The sequence below is a fragment of the Mus musculus genome, chromosome 7, assembly GCF_000001635.26.
Source record: "Mus musculus strain C57BL/6J chromosome 7, GRCm38.p6 C57BL/6J".
NCBI lineage: Eukaryota > Metazoa > Chordata > Mammalia > Rodentia > Muridae > Mus > Mus musculus.
Genome location: NC_000073.6, coordinates 115,149,939 through 115,171,245, shown reverse-complemented (window position 1 = coordinate 115,171,245; position 21,307 = coordinate 115,149,939). Strand labels below are relative to the sequence as shown.

General features: G+C 44.0%; 1 long non-coding RNA gene across 1 annotated transcript in view; it reads right to left on the bottom strand.

The window, feature by feature from the left end:
• Positions 1 to 42: 42 nt before the first annotated feature.
• The window catches only part of Gm34282, a 38,754-nt gene continuing 17,489 nt past the window's right edge, over positions 43 to 21,307 (bottom strand). Inside the window, exons 3-4 of the long non-coding RNA XR_869888.2 lie at positions 7,603 to 7,699; positions 43 to 169 (exon numbers count right to left, since the gene is read on the bottom strand). This is a non-coding gene — a long non-coding RNA (predicted gene, 34282). The remainder of the gene's footprint in view (positions 170 to 7,602; positions 7,700 to 21,307) is intronic.

Sequence of the window (21,307 nt, the reverse complement as noted above, 5' to 3'; positions counted from 1 at the left end):
AGAATTATGCACACACATAGAACACAGTCTGCTCACTGTATCTCTGCAGGCCTTGCATCCAGCTTGAACATGATGCATCCGCATAGCCACTTCTTGCAATTTTTCAAAATGTTTTTGTGTGCACCCTCTCGGAGAGGAGGCTGCAAGTGGGAGTTCTCACCTGTACTTCCTGGAGAGGAAAATAAGAGAAATTCAACAGTGTCAGTGTGCCACTTTGAATCATTGAATTCTGCAGGCAAGTCAATCTTGAATCCTAGTCTCACACAGGAGTCTACACCTCTACCCTAGCTACAGAACAACAAACAACAACAACAACAACAACAACAGGACATTGAGATTTCTGTGCAGAGGAAATGTTAAATGAGCTTCTTTCCAGAGAGACCAGTTTGGGGTAGATGCTTATTGGTGGAAGGTGAATGAAGTGCTAGGAGAAGCTAGCCCAGCACACTTAGAAAAAATAAAAAAAGTCCCAGAGCAGGCTAGAAGGACTCATCCTGTTTGTGGCCGCAGGCAGATCTGGGGAATAAATGCAGGCTGAGCTCCTCCCTCCAGTTCTTGGGGGCTCAGCACCTCCCTCCTGGGCTCCATCCAGTCCGCTCTGCTCTTGCCAGGGGCTGGAGTGCTGGTGGCCGGCTCCTCCAGCTCGCCTCTATTGGCCCGACTGTGTCCTAGCCCGCTCTGGATATTAGAGCATTCTCTCCTTTGAAAGGCTCCTTTATTTTTAGTGCTAAATCAACAAAGCTGTTACTGTCATTTTCCATCAGACCGTCATCTTCCGCGGATTCAAAATTACACTCAGCTGCAAACTATTGACACTCCTCTTAACAAAAAAATGGTTTTAATAAATCTTTACATTAGCCTATGAGATAAAAAAAATCTTTACCATGAAATATACAAGTGTATAAGTGTTTTATGAAAGTTTTATTAACTTTACAAAAGAAAAATTGGCAGTGGACCACGAACATCCTGTACTCCTAACACGTGGTTATAAATTACATGTTCTTTCCAATAACATCTGAAAAAGAGACTGTAATTTAAATTTCAAAACCACTTGGCATACCTACTATATAGTGCTGACATGAAGTAAAAGGAGGAACTAGAGAGGCCCAGACAAAGAAGGGAAATATAAAGACGTCCTTAGCTAAAAAGCTGCTGATGGGTACGGTCCCCCCTCCAGCTGGACAAGGATCAAGTAGTCGCTTGTCATATCATTCAATGCGCTGTTCAATCTGGGATTCTTCCTTTCAACAAAAAGGAAAGTTAAGTGGTAGTAATCATCGCCTACAGAACTTTATCTCCCAGATACCTTCTTTATGTCAGGATTTCTCAATGACCATGGCGGCTGGCAGAGGGATCAAAGTTGTCATTAGAGCCAGATGCAGACTCCAGCAGGCAGGAGGTGTGAGCTGTGGCATTCTCTCCCCAGGATGCAGTGAGCAGACCACTTACTACCTGGGGAGTTTTCATTCTCTGCCCTGCTCCTGTATAGCTCAGGGGTGCTATACAGGAGTGTATGTTTTCTTTGCAAACTAGTTTGTGCATCCTGGGACTCCTCTAGAGTGCTGAGGCCACCTGGTGGGGAGCTTTGCTCCTTGGAGAAGTCCTTTGGAAGTGAACAGGTGGCAGGTTTCCAGAGTCTGACAGGAACGGACAGAGTCCCTAGCCTTTTTTTTTTTTTTTGCCTTTAAGGAAATCAGGTATATACCTGAGCTCACCTTGCAGGAAATGTTATCACTAAAAACTCCTGATGTGAGATAGTGAGGTGGTACAAGCCAAGATTCCAAGTTCCTTCTTTCTAGACATAAGCTGTATGACTCTGAGCAAGCCACTTAGGATCCTTTGAATCATAGAGATAGAGTCTGAATGGTTGAAGTCAACTTCAGTGAGTGCTCACATTCCCCATTTACGCAGCCCAGTGATGTGGCTTGGAGTCCACCCCTTTCCGACCCAAACATCTAGCCAGAATCTGTTGAAAATTGCTGAAGATGGTGGAAGAGAAGAATCTGTTGGTAAAGTACTTGCCATGATCAGGAGGACTTGAGTTCAATTCTCAGAACTTATGTTAAAAAAAAAAAAAAGCCAGGTGTGGCAGTGTATAGCTATAATCCCAGCCCTGGGAAGGTGGAGGCAGGCAGATCCTGAGACACATTGGCCAGCCTAGCCAAATCGATGAGCATCAGGTGCCAGTGAGAGACCATCTCAAAGAAGCAAGGTAGATGGCTCCTGAGGAATGATACCTAAAGTTACCCTTTGACCTCCACATGTATATGAACACACACAAGCATGTAACACACATAATCCCAAATGTTCACACACACACACACACACACACACAAGGAAAGAGACCGACAGAGACAGAGAGACAGCGACAGGAACACAGAGTGGTGGGGAATGGGACACTCCATATGGTTCTGTAGGTATCATCTCCCAAAGCCTCAGATTGCTCAGTTTAATTCAAGTGGTGAGTAACAGTTTCAATCTACTGCTGCTAAAAATCTCAGCTTCTAAGAGGTGTCCTTAGTTGGGAGTCCTAGGCCAGATAGTCAGTTAGAAGAGTAAACTATGAATCCCTCTTAGTTGCATGGCAGAAGACATATCTAGCTCCAGCTGAGTTTCTGAAGATGGGCCAGGATCTGAGCCTTAGAAGGAGTCTGTCAGGCCATGTTTGTTTGTTTGTTTGTTTGTTTGTTTGTTGTTTTCATAGTAGCAAGAGGTTAAACTGGTTTCTGTTTAACGGAGAAGCATCTGTGTTTTCTACAGAAACTCTGAGATGGGAGACTTCTGGTTATATAACTGTCCTCTGACATGTACCTTGGTAGGTCTAATTTGTGAATTCAGTTTTACTTATTGTATTCATTAATTGATTGAAATAAGCTGAAGAAGGAACCCCTGAACTGAAATGAAGGTGAAGACTGGTCTAGCAAAGGATCTAAAAGGGCCATTTCTTTTTTCATTATAAAGTGGAAATATACATGCCCTTAATGGAAAAATACAACAACTTCAGGTCAAATAAATTATTTTCTTCCAGTTCAAAATAAGTGATGGTCTTTACAAAGTAGAACTTGCCCTCCTTCCGAATGTGTTGAAGGAAAATGACATGTGTCTTGGATGCAGAATTACAAGGCCATCATGTTAATCTGCCGGGATGTATCACCCTGATGAGCTGACACCAGAGGATGAGCTGGGGTGCTCACAGTGCAGTGCCGGAGAACAGCTGTGACTCCGTGTAGGTCACACTCGGGGGCTGTGCAGGAGCTGACGGTGACCAGCTAGTGCTGCCCAAACTTCATTATGTGGCAGAAATGTACTCGGAGGAAGACGCAGGCGATCTGAGAATCAGTGAGAAAAGTTCATTTGGGCTGACAGGAACTTGATTGATTTTAAGTCTGGTGTGTGGTGAGGGCCTCCCTGGCTGGGTCCTCAGAATATTAATGGGTAGTTTGAGGAAGAGCAGCCGAGCAGGAGACATACCTAGGGATACTGTGTGTCCTTCTTTGCAATGGCAGCAACCACAACAGCAATGGTGACCACAGACAGCCACAGCAGCACATCTAAAAGGCCTGTATTCACTGAGGCCTCACCACCCACCAGGAACAGGGGCACCTTCCCAAATTATCCTTCACAATACTCATCTGAAATGTGCTCTGACTCACACATTAAAACCCTTGTACACAGAGAGGAAAATTGAATTTCCCAAAGCTACACAGCTTGAGGATGGTAGCTAACCTATAATCTTCTGTGGTCTGGTTAAACTTGCATACCCACAACATGAATTTACCTGCAGACCAGACCTCTACTGGAATGATCACCAGCTCTGATGCCTTCTCCTGGCCCATCTTAAGAGTCTTAAGAAGGAATTATTTTATTTTTTTAAAGTGTGTGTGTGTGTGTGTGTGTGTGTGTGTGTGTGTGTGTGTGTGTGTGTGAAAAGCCAACACCAAGGACTCTTGAGTCAGGTAAAATCTGGTATGTGCTGGTACAGTCTGTAACAGTGGATGGTACACAGAAAGAGAAGACGAGGATTTAGGAGTCTGGGCATATTCCTTTGGACTAGGATGGCCAGAGCAATACAGAGTCCATAAAGTCCTTGATAAAGGCAGGTAACAAGGCAAAGACTTGAGGCCATGTTATAAAGACAAGCTCAGGGCTGACTCACGTGGGGTGTAGAGATGGTGCTTTGAGTATGGGGCCATGTTCATCATGGAAGCATGAAAGCAACAATGGAAGAAGTGTAAGAATGACATTCCCGAGCCATAGCTGTGAAACCAGAACACACAAAGCTGCACTCATTCCCCGATTTCTACATTGCTCCTTCTGCATAATTTCTTTACATTGAATGTATTAGGTCTATAGGTATTATTTGAGCAACTTTTCTGAGATAGACAATGCTATAAAAGATAAAGGGAGTCTGACAGGACCTGGTCTCTTAGGAGGCAGTTCTGTAATCAAATGCATACACTGTAAAAAGCTGCCATTATGGTTTGAATATGAAGGTCCCCACAGGCTCAAGTGTTTTACCATATGGAAACCAGATGATGATGGCCCTGTTGAGACGCTCTGGGACCTTTTGGACACAGGACCTGTGCTGGTTAGTTTCTCTAAAGTTGACAAAAACTAGAGTCTAAGACAGGACCTAATTCAAAATGTAGTGCTGTAGGGATGGGACATTGGGGGTCCAGCTTCAGACTCAAAACTCTGCTCAGCAAAAGTGTTCTCATGACTATGAACTAAGCATGCCTTCCTTGCCATGATGGACTGTATCCTCTCAAACCATGAGCCAAAATAGTTCTTTTTGTATGTTTTATCTTATCAGGGACTGTGGTGGTTTGAATAGGTATGGCCACGATAGACTCATGTGTTTGAACGCTTGGTGTTGCAGGATATTTGATCACACTGTGAACCCCAAGATTGTGATTTTTATTGGAAAAACCAATGTCTAGTTGTGGTGTGGCCAACTCTTAGCACACATCTTTAATCCCTCTGGCTGGAATATAGACGCGCCCTTGGTATATATATATATATATTTGATCTCAAACAGTGAAAGGAAAGTTAGTTTGTAGAAGGAAGAAGCATACATGTTTGAAAGTTAAGTCTAATTGAGTGGCAGACAAAGTGATGAATCAGAGAAAGATTTGACAGAATAGGATGTGCATAACTCTCTAGAGAAGAGAGAGAGGAAAGAGAAGCTACTTAAGAGAGCAGTGCAGGCAGAGAAAAGAGAAATGAGAGAGAAGGAGGCAGTTTTGCCAGGAGAGTTTTACAGAGACAGGTTGAAAAGAGAACAAGCTAGACACAGGTGAAGACAAACAAGCCAGAGAATGAGAAGGAACAAGAAGATTAGAACAGATTGCTAGAGTTAGTTTGAGGTCAAGCAGAACAATTTAGGAAAAGCTGTGAGAAGCCAGATTTAATCAGTTAACTTGGAGAGGCATTTGAGCCAGAAGAGCTGAATTGAACCAGCGAGCCAGAGTTTAGAAACAACTAGGAAGGTGTGATCTTATTTTTTAGTAAGTCTCAAAGGCTGAAATTTTTCTAGGGCTAAATTAGATTAAATAGAGGCTAGAAACTTCCAAGACTATGCCTAGGTTAGCAAAATGGGGCAATAAGCCTCAGAGAGAACAATTACTACAGGAGAATAAAAGTTACTTTTATAGCTTGGCCCAGTGGGAGTGACATTATTAGGAGGTGTGGCCTTGTTGGAGAAAAAGTCACCGTGGAGGGGGGCTTTGAGGTTATCTATGCTCAAGCTCAAACCAGTATGGAATCAGTCTCCTTCTGCTGCCTTAAGATCAGGATGTAAAACTCTTGGCTCCTTCTCCCATACCAGGTCTGCCTGGATGCTGCCATGCTTCCTGCCATGATGATAACGGACTAAACCTCTGAAACTGTAAGCCATCCCCAGTTCAATGTTTTCCTTCATAAAAGTTGCATGGTTGTGGTGTCTCTTCACACCCTAACTAAGACATGGACTGAGTCACAACAATGAGAAAAGTGACTGTTGAATTGCCCTGCAGGTGCAGTTATAAAAGCCTACAGGAGATATACTGATTATCTTTCTCATTGCTGTGGTGAATACCTGACAATAGCAGATTTGAAAGGGTGTACTTTGGATCACAGTTTGAGAGGACACAGTCTCTCAGGGTGGGGAGACATGGCAGTGAGTGAGACAGCCCATCACATTGTATCTGTGGTCAAGAATCAGAGCAACAGTTGCCAGCAGTCAGCTTGCTTTCTCCTTTATTCCCTGAATCTAACCTGGATTGTGAGGATGGTGCTGCCCACATTTAGAATGAGCTTTCTCCAGTTAAACTTCTCCGAAAAGACTCTCAGAGGTAAACCCACTCAATGATGTGACGGCACGGTGATTCCAAGCCCATCCAACAACCTTTGAAGGTTATCCATCGTAAGAGGGGGCATTTGATTCCTCTTGTGCTCATTCAAGCGTGCTTTCTGGAGGATGCCAGAGATGAATGAGCGAGTCCTGGAAACTAAGTCTTAACCAGGTAGACAAAGAGAAGAGAAGGCGGTGCCCAAATTGAGGGAACATCTTAGATGGAAGTCCTGATAACAGAATGTGTAGGGCTTATTCAAGGAGCCAGATATGCGGGGTAAAGAGAGAAGGGGTATTTCCTGTTTCCAGAGGAAGAACAGATGCATGTGCTGCAACCCAGTGCTTAGTCAGATTTAGACTCCAGGGTTGTCTACCAGCTGTGGTTTCTTTCTCTCTCTGCAGCATGCTGAGAGCTCAAATTTTCATGAACAGCGAAGACATCCCATCTTTCTTCTCGTGGTTAGCCTTCATGTCAGGGTAGAAACAGGGAAATGGGTAGGGAGCTGGCCTTTTGTTGTTACAAAGCATGGGGTTGTTATAACCTTGTCTGAGATGCAAAGCTGAGGCTGTTAAAATCCATTGCTCCCCCCAACAGAAGTTTCCAATTTTGTATGTTCAACACTTGATCTCATTCAAAAACGAAATTCTATTCTGAAGCCTACCATATGAAGAACATCAAAGAGATGCTGTTCTTATTGAACTACATGGGGATGACTTGAAGGTCTGACCACTGATGTCCCCACCCTTGAACCACAGCCCAAGACCTCAGAGCTTCTTTGAACTTGGAATGAAAGTTGCAGGCCTGCTCTGTGACTCTGGATTGAGCCTGACTAGTACTTAGTGCATTGAAAAAAAAATTCTTCCTTGTACTAGAACAACCAAGGTGCCTAGCAGAGATAGGATAATCCTGGACCCTGGACCAAGGTCTTTATTCTTTAAAGGATAAAGTAAAGGAAAGTTAATTTGTGTCTGCTGGGCACTACTGAGAAGGAGTTTATGTTCACAGGAGTTTCACTCCATTTGTTTTATACAAGTTCATCCCCCTTATGGTCAGTAGCTTCAACTGTGAGGGGTCAGCTAGCACTGTCCCAGGCCACATGAGTAGTGAGCACAAGAAAGGAAAGGCTTGACCTCAGTTATATGCTAAGTAGCCTTTTATCTCACACCATCAGGGCCTCAGGTTCTTCATCCACCAGAGATGCAAAGGGGACCCACTATGTGCACCATAAGATAATACAACGAACACCAGAATGGTCCTGCCACTTTCTCACCAAACATGGGCGGGCACTCCCTCTGCAATCTCAGGGATGGCTGTCTGAGGAATGCGTGGGCAGAAGGTGAGGATGGTGTCTTGGAGTCTTGAGGTTTCTGCAAGCAGATGAAACACTTCTTTAGGATTGGCTCTGAATAGAACCAACTGTTAATCAGTTCCTAGCATCACTCTATCTCGAAATATGCAAAGCATTCCACAGACAAAGTCAGTCACACTCTTTTCCCATCACCATGGAAGCCAGCAGTAGAGAAAGGCCCACGGAGCCAGAAGAAGACAAATGGGGTGAAGTCCTGTCTGTAGCATTTGCTAGTGATACATCCTTGGACAGATTACTCAACTTATCCTTTTGGATATTCTTTCTTTCCAAGGAGAAATTTATCTTGTGTGGTTACTGTCAGAATTAAATGGGCACAGTGCTTAAGACAGCAACTGCCATAACACAGTACACAGCATAGAAAAGTTGCCTTCTTCTGATTTCTCTCAATAGGAAACCACTAAAACTAACCCCTTATCCACACCTCAAAACCTAGACTACTTGATATTTCTTCCAGAAAAAAATCTTCTCCAATCCTCCAAAACAGAGCTGGCACTACTCCATGTTGGAATGGTGCATCCAAGTAGTCATTTCCTGCTCTTATGTTCATATCCCCCAGGAGGCTGGGAAATCCCTCCTTGAGGCTTGCCACCTACGAGTTTGCTCTATACCTATGAGGAGTTGCACTGATAGCCAATAACCCTTAAGTGATTTCTTCCATCAGCTCAGCCAGCATTGTATAGACCACTGGGAAAATAAGCTGGAGATGATACCTGAGAGTTCATTTGATTTCAGCACAGTGAAGTCCTGTGTCCTTAGCCATCCTTTTTGAAAAGTAATCCTTCAAAAAAAAAATCTGAATCTCTCAACCTCTCTCTCTCTCTCTCTCTCTCTCTCTCTCTCTCTCTCTCTCTCTCTGTGTGTGTGTGTGTGTGTGTGTTTGTGTGTGTGTGTGTGTTTGCCTGCCTGCCACCCACCTGCCTGCTGCTTGTCTGTCTGTCTGTCTGTCTGTCTATGTCTGTTTGTAAAAATATTGTGGAGAAAGTTTTTGGCATTGAAATTCTTGGGCTCTTAAGGAACACTAGGGTTTTGTTCTTTTTAACAAATATCCCCAATATGATGGAAACATTAAAAAAAGAAAAAAAAAAAGAAAAAAAAAGCCAAACCCTGTTCTAGGCCAGAACTCCCCACCACCAACTTTTAAAATTGAATCCCAGTCCTGTTGAAATATGAAGCTATTCCTCTGAGGTACGGAATACTCCAAAATCCAGGACTTCTTAATTGTATGGTATGAGATTGAATTCAGTTCTGGGCCCTAAAATAAGCATATGCACTAGCAGGTTGGGATGACGGGTGCCTGCCTTGAAAGCGTGGGCAGGGCCACACAGATCTCCTGCATCGTGCGTGCTCAGCGGAGTGTCCTCACAATGAGGCTCTTTCCCTGATCCCAGGCTACCTCGTTTAATCCCCACAGCACTCTGCTTTACAGTCATTCACAATTTACAAGTGACTCGTATTAAATTAAAGTAAATTTGGCCTGCAGATGCCTCTGTACCTGAGTCCCTAGGTAACAAACTACAAGCTAACTTATTATATAAACAAACTGGAAGTCTAATTTGGCAGTGTAATTTTTTTGTGACAAGTTGCTGAGTCTCAGCCAATCAGAGCAGTGGTGTTTCAGCCAATCATAGACCACCAGCTGATCAGACCATGTCCAAGTGAGACAAATGCAGAGCTGTGGCCAGAGACTCTCTGTGCATCACTTCTGTACCCTGTCTTCAAACACTCTCTGCCTATGCTACTGCACAGAGTTCTTGTGGATTTTTCACTTAGTTAAACCCTGTAGGTGTAGTTCACAGAAGTCTGTCTGTTAAACTTGAAAGTGTATGCCAGATGTCCATAGCTAGGAAGTGGGGCTGATGGAAAGTTAGGGTGTTGGACTCAAGCAACCTGTGTGGGTCTTCTCTCCTCTCTTAAACCTTCCCAGATGGAATTGCAGTGATAACCTAGGTATGACTTCTAGGTTATTCCAAATTCAGTCAACATGAAAATGGAGGTTAGTGAGCATCAATAAGGAAGACATTTGATTCTACTTGGGGCCAACCAGGAAGGCTTTCTGAAGGAAGTGGGTAATGAGTAATTAGACTCTTAACACTCAATTATGTTTTTTAATAGAAGAATCAAAAATTTAATTCTTGAATATAAATAATAGAAAATCAGACTAAATCTTTTGAGTTTGTGTTAATTTACTTATGGCAAGAGCATTAACGATTTAAAAATATGTTTTTTAATTGAATTAGAATTATCCCATTATCCTCCCTCTCTTTCCTACCCTTAATCCCTCCCAGGTACCTTCCCTCTAACCAACCCATCTCATACCTCCCCTCCTTCTCAAGATGATAACCTCTTTCAACCTGAGAATTTAATTCTTAACCAGGTAGACAAATAGTGAAGTATAAGGCCAAGCTGGAGGAAATGTTTTGAACAAAGTGTCAGAGAATCGAGAGCTTACGGTGTGTATAAGACTATCCATGAAAGTTTGGAGCAGACATGTTGGATACAGAGGAAATGGATACTTTTCTTTTCTGGAGAAGAAAACAGGCTCTGGTATTGTGAGACAATGCTGAGCCAGGCTGAGACTCCTGGGCTGTCAAGACAACCAACAAGTTGTCAGCAAGACACTGAATCTATCAGTAAGGTTTCCTCTCAGCAGCAACTCTGGGGGCCACCCTTTACCCTGCCCCAGTTCCCAGATTCCTTTAAGGAAAGAAGCCCTGGGGTCAGAAGCCAGCCCCAGGTACTTGCTACAGAGGTCATGGCCTCCCATACCCTTTTGTTCGCCTCCTCCCCTATCATGCAATGTGGAAGGACTATAGAGAAAACAAGCAAGCAACAGTCCTGTGTGATGAGTATGGACAATTCACAGCAGCTATAGGGATGGCTTCATAGGGCCAGCAGGGAAGTCAGACTCAGGGAGCAGTCTCACCAGGAAGACACCATCCCAGCCATTTCTGAAAGTTGTGGAGCCAATGAGATGAGTGATGGGTGGCCCTGATGTCTTGGACCACCAGGCTCAGCAGCCATTGGAATTGTATGGTGTGGTGAACACTGGAGGGCATTGCCCATTTTGCCCTTGAATACTGTGGCAATTATTATGATAAAAAGTATCAAATGATATGTACTCACTGATAAGTGGATATTAGCCCAGAAACTTAGTATACCTGAGATATAAGATACAATTTGCAAAACACATGAAACTGAAGAAGAAGGAAGACCAAAGTGTGGACACTTTGCCCCTTCTTAGAATTGGAAACAATCACCCATGGAAGGAGTTACAGAGACAAAGTTTGGAGCTGAGACAAAAGGATGGACCATCTAGAGACTGCCATATCCAGGGATCCATCCCATAATTAGCCTCCAAATGATGACACCATTGCATACACTAGCAAGCGTTTGCTGAAAGGACCCTGATATAGCTGTCTCTTGTGAGACTAGGCCGGGGCCTAGCAAACACATAAGTGGATGCTCACAGTCAGCTATTGGATGGATCACAGGGCCCCCAATGGAGGAGCTAGAGAAAGTATCTAAGGAGCTAAAGAGATCTGCAACCCTGTAGGTGCAACAACATTATGAACTAACCAGTACCCCGGAGCTCTTGACTCTAGCTGCATATGTAACAAAAGATGGCCTAGTCGACCATCACTGGAAAGAGAGGCCCATTGGACACGCAAACTTTATATACCCCAGTACAGGGGAACGCCAGGGCCAAAAAATGGGAATGGGTGCGTAGGGGAGTGGGGGGGATGGTATGGGGGACTTTTGGGATAGCATTGGAAATGTAATTGAGGAAAATAAAACAAAATATTTTTTTAAAAAAGTATCTACAGTGTACTATGCTAGACCTTTCAGCCAGAGTTAATAAACACACCTTAAGACCGAGATCCGTGATCCTACTGTGTCCTCGACCTGTTTGTTTAACCTGTCCTAAGAAAACAACATAACCGCCAACCTTACTTGCCTTGCATTTTCCATATAATCAGCTTTTACAACCTGGCTTTACATTTAAGTTATGCACTTCCCCATGCCTCTGACCTAGATAATACATGTGTATCATCCACTGAAAGCAGCAAATACAGAGGTTGAGAGTGACCTTATAAAATGAATGTCATTTATGGCTATTTGTTGATAAACAATGATGTTTGCCATACTGTTTGTTGTCTGGGACAGTTGGGATCCATTGGAGCCAGTGACTTAATCCCTTGTAAAACTCTGTTAAAGATTTCTATAAAGTATCCCATTCCTTCTCCGTGTGATGCTTTCTGTGCTATTCAACAAACATAGAGTAAAGCCTTTTGAGGGGGTGGATACAGACAGAGAACACAGACACACAACAGACAGACACACAGGGACAGACAAGACAGCTTTCAGACAGGCACAGATTCAGCTTCACACAACAAACAAAAGAGAAGTATGGAGTATTCGAATCTGGACTGGATCTTGGTTAAACCGCTTCCAAGGGAAAGTGTTTTCAGTTCTTTCCTTAATAAGACACTGACCTATTTATTATCAGTGATTTGGAGTCCATCTCTAAGATCACTAGCATGTTTTATGCCCACATTTAATACCTTAGTTTCTTTTCTCATTCTGGCATAGGGTCTGATGAAAGCAAGTTCACAGGGGATGGATTGATTTACTTGGGTTCACGGTTTCAGGAGGCAAAGGGAACTCACAACAGCTGAAGCAGTTTAGTCCTCAGTAGTGGGAGAGAGAGACATTTGGTCCTAAGGTAACCAGGAAGCTGAAAGCTTGGGTAGGAACCAAAAGTGTCTATCATCTTCAAAGCCAAATCCCAGTGATCCATCTAGCTAAGCCACGGTCCCAAAGGTTCTAGTACCTCTCAAATACAATGTCACCAACTGGGGAATTCATATATTTGAGTTTGTGAAGGCATCTTATCCAAATCATAACAAAGATCAAGGCAATTGCTTCCTTCATTGGCGTGGCTTCTAAGAGGTCTGGGGATTGTTCTCAATCAACAAGATATGAAGATACTATCTAGCTTGAGGTCATAGCTCCTCCTTGGAGGCCCAAGGCTTGGCCCCACTAGACTTCATTTGGAGAAATGACAAAGATCCATTCCATCTCTGGGGCTCTTCACAGGACCATCTGAGGTCATAGTGCCTCTGTAGGTACATGCTTTCATCCTCTCCCGGTAACTACTCGTATCCCAATAATAATCTTAAAGTCTGCTCCTAAAGAACCTAGGACCAGGGAGACAGTGTGTCTGGGAGATGTATACTCTGTTTTCTTACCAGTGGCAACCGTGGTAACATAGGCCAGCTTCTGTTTGTGCCTTCTACTACAGAGTGAACACATTCATCCTTAAAGGTTCTTTCAGTCTGGGCCATCCTTAAATTAGGCCCAGTTGTGGACTGATTCCTCCATTTTAAATCTGTCTGTCTTGCTTGGGAGGCCACACATCCCAGCTCACTCACCACTACCAGACGTTTTCCTGGGGTATTCCATTTGTTCTGGGAGCTGCCTGGATTTGATGATAGATGCTTTGTATATCCTTCATGAGGAGTAGGGGCAGGCTTGGGAGGAAAAAAAACAAAGTAAAGCCAACAGGTCCAAAGTGCTGTCCTTCTGTCGCCTGCATGACCCTGACTCTTTCTCACTGAGTAACTCCAACATGGGCAGGTTAAGCAGATCTATCTGTTGCCTCTGTGATCCCTTTGTTCCCAGGAGTTAGATGGTTCCGTATGGATGGAAACTGTTCATTCAGCTTTCGTGGGATAAGGAAGAGTTAATGCAGCTTCCAGGGTGCCAGACGGCAGCCTCATCAGCAGGCCCTGATTCTGATTAAGCAGCTGTGCACACAGAGGTATGGAAGCTGTATGTGCGAGCCAGGGAGCAAGGGTGCACAAATGTGGGGGGAGATGCATTTGCAACGGAACATGTCTGAGAATACATGGGATATACGAGTGAGAGAGTGTGGCTGAGTACACAGGAACATGTATGCATTTAAGTATATGCCCATGAGATGTGTCCTCATGATGATGTTTAAAAAGCAACTAATATATGTGCCTGTTGGACTATATGTACAAAAACCATGCAATAGCAGATGAACATACAGCCTGAGTGTGAGTGCAAAGCCTTTTGGAAATTATGTAATATTTAAAATAAGAATCGTGTTTAAAACATGCAGTGTGGCTACACATGTGTGTACATACATAGGTCTGCATGAGAAGAGGTGGGTGGACAGCGATGAAGTCTGGAGCACTTATTGGGCAATGAGACCAGCAAGGGTGAGGACAGTGCAGTTCACAGTCTCTGGCCACATGATCACCTCTGAGTCGGATCGGGTTGTTCTCAGCTCTACTTTGTTGTCTGCATGTATGTCCCTTGCAAAGTGTGTTGGTTACCTTTCTTCTTACTCTGACCAGGTACCTGACAAAGCAATTTAAAGGAGGGAGGATTTATCTTTCTTTGTACAGTTTGCCACGATACAGACCACTATGGAAGGGTAGCATGGCATCAGGGAGCCCCATGGAAAGCAAGCACCAAGAATCCTGTCCCTCAGCACATAGTTAAAATTATTCACATCTCAGCAGAACAGGAAGAAGAGGGAGAGAAGGAGAAAGGAAGAAGATAACCCATTCCTTCCATCCAAGTACCACCCCCTAAAGGTTCCTCAGCCTCCCACAACAGCAATCAGCTACTGGAGTTCCAGATGATCAAACACATAAGCCTGTGGAGACAGCATTTTATACTCAAGCCACAACACAGAGCTTGAGAGTAGCCAGTTTATTTCCCTGCCCTGCTGCTGTGGGCTTTGACCATGTGTGATGATCAATAATGTCAACTTGATAAGATCTAGAATCATGGAGAAGACAAAACTTTGGGTATATAGATGTTGCTAGATTGGGCTAAATGAGGGCAGGATATGCACCCTAAATAGTGAAAGCACCATTCTACTCTCAGGCTCCCAGACTATACAAGAGGGAGAAAGAAAGTTGAACACCAACATCCCTCTCTCTGCCCTCCTGATGGCAGATACAATGTGTGCAGTTGCCTTTTGCTTCTGCCGCCATGCCTTCTTCATCATGATAGACTGGACACTCAAACTGTGAGCCAAAAGAAACCCTTCATTCCTTAAGTTGCTTTGGTCAGATATTTTATCTTAGCAACCAAAAGTATAACTAACATACGTACCATGGAACTTGTTTTGATCCATACAATGGAAGTGGAAAGAAACAAGTGCCAACCAGAAGCAATTGGCAAGGGATAAAAATGACTTGTGTCATCACCTTGAAAGCTTACACTGGCAAAGATGTTACTCTCAGAAAGATGAGAGAGTTCAGGGCTCCTGAACACACAGAGAAGTTTGAACCCACACCTAGATGACCGGTAGCCTAATGCAGAGCTATTGCCTGCACACAGCCAAATCACAGTCCATCAGCAATGACACAGGAACACAGAAGCTTGTAAACATATCCAGTGTGACTGGGGCTTGGATGTGCCTTACCTCCTGGGGAGCAGCACTGAATCCCCCAAGATGATGACTGAGTTGGTCTCAGAAAATGTCTAGGCCTGACAATTATATAATCCCCAGGTGATTGGAGCATACAGATAAGTTTGGGGACCACTGCTCTATACTTTCAGGAGGAAACAGTAAAAGGAGAGAGGTAAACACAGGCTCCATCAAGCTCTAAGTGCCCAGCCAAAGAACCGGGCTATATTCTGAAAGTCACAAGAGACTCGTGAAGGGTTTTAAGGAGACTTAGGTTGCGTTTTAAAAGTTCCACGCAGGTGTTCCCAGGGATCTATAAACCAGGCCCCAATGGCCTGACCCTGGTTTTCATTTGTCTGAGGAATATAGATTACACCTGGTCAGTTTTCTTGCTTAAAAGTTATGTCCAAATGCCCAAAGCTCTTTTATACCCAAGTGACTCCAACACTGTTCATGACTATATCTGCAGAAGAGAATAAAAAGCCAACCTTTCCCAGCATTCCATACCTAGTGACAGAATCCACCACTCACCCATCATCTTTTGTTTGGAAAATGACATCCTGTTAGCACTCCTTCCACATACCCTGCCTCTATTGAGATTCTGTTTATTGTCCCACTGGTGAACCAGCTCCTGGTGCCTGTAGAACCAATCTGCTCCCTTATTCTTGGGCCCCTCCTATTTCAGACTGCACATGTCTTTCCAATGTCCACTGTGATCACATGTCTTTTCAATGCCCATAGCTGATCTTCAAGAGCAATAATATGAGCAAATCTCGTGTCTTAGTCGGGGTTTCTATTTCTGCACAACATCATGACCAAAAAGCAAGTTTGGGGGGGGGGGTGTTATTCAGCTTACACTTCCACGTGGCTGTTCATCACCAAATGAAGTCGGGACTGGAACTCAAGCAGGTCAGGAAGCAGGAGCTGGTACAGGGGCTATAGAAGGATGTTACTTACTGGCTTGCTTCCCATGGCTTGCTCAGCTTGCTTTCTTATAGAACTCAAGACTACCAGCCCAGAGATGGGGCCCTCCCCCCTTGATCACTAATTGAGAAAATGCCCCACAGCTGGATCTCATGGAGGTACTTCCCCAACTGAAGTTCCTTTCTCTGTGATAACTTCAGCCTGTGTAAAGTTGACACACAAAACCAGCCAGTACATCTCGGTTATCTCTATTTATGTCTCTGCCTAGAATATTCTTCTGGGGTTTTCACTGTGAAATCATATTACATCTCATAGCCTGCACAGGAGCCTCCCTCTCCAAAACATCCCTAGGAACACACTGCTTCAGAATGACAGGCGATGCCTGACTTTGTCATCAGAACCCCACACCCTGTCCCTTGTTCCATTCCTTGTTTCTAAACAGGATACTGATGCCCACAGTCTTTCTGTGTGTGTAGGTACCTATGGTCTGGGAACCAAGCTCTCCTACCTCTTCCAGCATCCCTAGTATTAGCAGCACCAGCATCCAGAAGAAAGGTAAGTATCTGGGCTTTTGGGTTAAAAAGAAATACAGAGCTGGCTCCATGCTCAGGAGTGAGTCTTCTAGCATTCTTTCCTCCTTCTCCAGTGAATCCTCTAGTGTGTTTAGCCTTTGCTTTCCCTGAGTACTCCACCAAAACATCTCTTAGAATTCTTTTACCATCTCTTATCAGGACAAGGCCTGGACCATTGGCAGTTCTCTGTTCCACAGCTCCAAGTGCCCTTAAGAGGTCACATGATTAATCTTGCTTATGTCTGTGACTTTTCCCAGGCTCCTTACTTCTTGACAGTGTCACAGAGCAGGCCTGCTGCCTGGGATATGTCTGAAAAGTGGCTAGCTCCTTCAGGGCTGGGAGGAGAAGCCAATCATCCATGCTGGTTGGGACATTCGAGGCCAGTACATGGCTTGTCTGTTTTCTGCCTTGCAGGCTGGGTCTGATGCTTGAGCTAAGCATAAGCAATGAATACGGAATTGTGGGAAAGGTAGAATGAGATTGCATATCTAACTTGCTCCTGAAAGTTTAGCTATTCAGTAGTGAGCGGGGGCGGGGGGGGGGGTGGGCACAGATGGGGGAGGATGGAGGGTAAAGGCAAAGAACAAAGAGCTCCTGTGTAACCTGACACTAGAGACTATGGGGCACAAAGGTCATGAGACAGAAGCATATTTAGTATGTTCTAGGGGTATAAAGAAGCCAGTGTAGGTGGAGTTGACTGGGCAAGCTGAGGTTAGGGAAGTAGGGAGAACAATATTCAATGCAAAGCAATGGTAACAATTATGGCTTTAATATTGAATGCTTTCCCCACTGGTCTTTCTAGAAGGATGCTTTGGGGACCACAGTCACCCTCATCCTCCCCAGCATACTTTAGTCTGTCTTGTTTTCACTAGTTCTCTAGAATCCCACAAAGCAGGCACTCTGTAGCTATTTCTTGACTATATTGGTCAGAATTCTGTTCCCAGCATTCACTTGGATTCATCATGAACATTGTGACTGTCATCTAAATGGTCACCTTGCTTAAGAGTTTCTTCTCTTGTGGGATCTGTTTTCCAGATGTTTGGTGGCTTATAATTGCCATGTGGTACTTCTACAGCTGGCAAAAACACAGCTGAAAGTGATCTTGTGCACATCTGGAACCCACATGTCTAACCTTGGACTTGATAGCCAGCCACATATCCATGGTACTCTGTAGACAAGCAGTCCACATGAGAAGTTCTAGGCAGGCACTAGAAATGGGTATTGAGAGCAAGTGTCTTTCAGCATGGTATATGGTCATTTTTTTTGAGGTGACTTGGATGTCTGTACTATGCATCAGACAGTGCTGCAAGTCCAGAGCACTTCTGTTTCCCCAAACATAAGTACAAAGTCACACGGCCAATGGGATCCTAGGTACCCACTTTCCCCAGGCATTGGTTCTGAGAACTGGAAGACTCTCCATTTGAAAGGTACTGGTTGCACCATTAGGTATGATGGGGATATCTGACTTTTCTCTGGACCCAGGTTCTCTGTAAATTAAGGATGAATTCAACAGAAAAAAAGAATCTTGTAGCTTTCTGTGAGGTCCCTGACCCTTCTAAGTTATGTGATGTGATTTCCCACATTTTCTTTATCCAGTCTTCTGTTAATAGACACATAAACTGGTTCAAGAACTTGGCTATTGTGGGCAGTGCTGCAGTAAGCCTGGGTGTACAGGCATCTCTGTGACATGATGACTTCGATTACCAAAGCTATATAAAGGATTCTCACAGCTGGGTCATATGACTGATTCCACTTTTAGTTTTTTTGGGGGAAACCCACACTGATTTCCATAGTGGCTGCACTGATTTGTACCCCTACTGGCAAAGTTGGAGTCTTCTTCCTCTCCCATCCTTGATGACATGTGTTGTTATTTTCTTTCTTAGTGTCTTAGTTAGGGTTTCTATTGCTGTTTTGAAACACCATGACCAAAGCAACTTGGGAAGGAAAGGGTTTACTTCACGCACAATTCTATGTAATAGTTCATCATCAAAAGAGGTAAGAGCAAGAACTCAAACAGGGCAGGAATCTGGAAGCAGGAGCTAAGACAGAGGTCATGGAGGGATGCTTCTCTTTGGCTTGCTTCTCAAGGCTTGCTCAGCTTGCTTTCTTATAGAACCCAGGGCCACCAGCCCAGGGATGACACTACTTGCAATGGGCTGAGTCCTCCCTTATCCATCACTAACTAAGAAAATTCCTCAGGGTTGCCTACACCCATCTTATGGAGGTATTTTCTCAATTGAGGCTTCCTCCTCTCTGATGATCTGAACTTGTGTTAAGTTGACATAAAACTAGCCAGTACACATAGCAACTGACTCCTTCTTCACTGTTTTCTCTGTTACCAAGATTCTTGCTTCAGGAGGTGCTAAGCAAAGTGTTTCTATTGGAGGAGCCTGGTACCACTCCTTCAGCAGCAGCAGCAGCAGCAGCAGCAGCAGCAGCAGCAGCAGCAGCAGCAGCAGCAGCAGAGGGCTTCTTGATTGCCACTGTCCGGCTACTTCATAACTGATATGCCTGAGTGATTATCACTAATAGGTGTCAGAAACTACTCCGTTTCTCTCAATGTAAGAAATGTCAAGAGAGAAATCTAGATTTGGTTTCAAGTTCTTGAACTTTGACTATTTGTGGAAAGTATCTTTAGTGAGCTTCTCTGAGCAGTAACCATTAGACGAGGCACAGGCATCATTTATTTATTCCACAGAAGGTCAGGTCTCTCTGCTGAGCACCCTTCATACTCAGAATGACTTGGTAACTGTATCACTAAGGAGGCCTTGAATACACAGAGCAAAGCCAAATATGGCTGATTTAAATCTGAGGAATTTATTGGAAGGATAAGAAAAGCTTTAAGAATCAATAAGATCTACAACAATGACCAGCATGGGAGAATAACTTTAAGGGCATCATAATGGCACACATACCTCGGTGGTAGCCAACAGCTCACTAGTTAGACTTAAGATATGATCAACAAGGAAACAATGCTGTGTACAGGAAACATAGCCAATTACCCAGGGCTAGTGAAGTAATGGATCCTGGAGAAAGACCTAAATTGCCACTTTAGGAAAAGGCCATAAATTAGAAAGAACAAGACAGGGTGCATGGAAGAGGTTAGTGGGAGGAGAGAACACTGGAGAAGTGATATAATTGTCTCAGAAAATCAATTTTTAAAAATTATATTTAAAAAAGGATTAGTGGGAAAGTGACTATTTGTTGATTGAAGAACAGACTCAGAAATGGTCTAAAATCAAAATGCACAGTTAGAGAGCATAGGACCATTTCCATGGAGGGGACACTTGGGTGGATGTGAGGATCAGGGATTACTGATTAGGTCAGGCAGTTTTGTAATATTCTCTCAGGAATCAGACTCCTCATGGAGACTGTTAGTGAGCCACACTGTGCCACATGTCTGTGTTAGTCCCAGCAGAGAAACTCTCAGGGAGATTCCTCTACCTTCTCTAGTAGTTACTTTTCTGTCACTGATAAAAATACCAAGATCAAAGCCGCTTACAGAAGAGAGTTTACTTGGCTTACAGTTACAGAGGAATAGAGGCCATCATGGCAGTAAGTGACAGGCATGGTGGCAGAAGCAGGAAGCTGGAAGAGATCACATCTTCAACCACAACCATAAAACAGAGACAGTAAAGTGCCAGAGGGGACAAGCTATGAACTCTCAAACCTGCCCCCAGTGACATCCTTCCTCCAGCATGGCTGTACCATTTCATCAAACAGCACTGCCAACTGGGGACCAAAGGTTCAAATATTCAAGCCTGTGTGGGACATTTTTATTCAAACCACCACACTGTGATGAAGAGAAGTCATCTGCATTTCTCTTCCCTGAAATTGAAGGTGCAGTGTGTGATGGTTAATTTCCTTGGTCAACTTTATTGGACTGAGAAATGCCTAGGGCACTGAGGCATGCCTTTGGGTGTGCTTATGAGTTCTTTTCTACAAAGGGTTAACTGATGGGGTGTTTCATCTTGAATGTGGGCAGCAGCATTAAATGGTCTGGGGCCAGCTAAGTACATCTTTTTTTTTTTTTTAAATCTTTGCTCCCTTACCTCCAACAATGTTCAAGCCACTTCATGTTCATGCTGCCATGCCACCTTCCATGATGAAATATATACCCTAAAACAGTGGGCACAGACAGATCCTTCTCCCTGGAGTTTTTTTTTTCATTATTGGGGTACGGCAACAGGAAAAATGCCCAATGCACATGGAAAGTATGGTTTCTAAAAATAAATTAGGAATTCAATGGAATATAGAATCAAAGTGGGCGATCCTCCTCTGTCTTAGTCAGGGTTTCTATTCCTGCACAAACATCATGACCAAGAAGCAAGTTGGGGAGGAAAGGGTTTATTCGGCTTACACTTCCATACTGCTGTTCATCACCAAGGAAGTCAGGACTGGAACTCAAGCAGGTCAGAAAGCAGGAGCCGATGCAGAGGCCATGGAGAGATGTTCTTTATTGGCTTGCCTCCCCTGGCTTGCTCAGCCTGCTCTCTTATAGAACCCAAGACTACCAGCCCAGAGATGGTCCCACCCACAAGGGGCCTTTCCCCCTTGATCACTAATTGAGAAAATGCCTTAGAGTTGGATCTCATGGAGGCATTTCCTCAACTGAAGCTCCTTTCTCTGTGATAACCCCAGCTGTGTCAAGTTGACACAA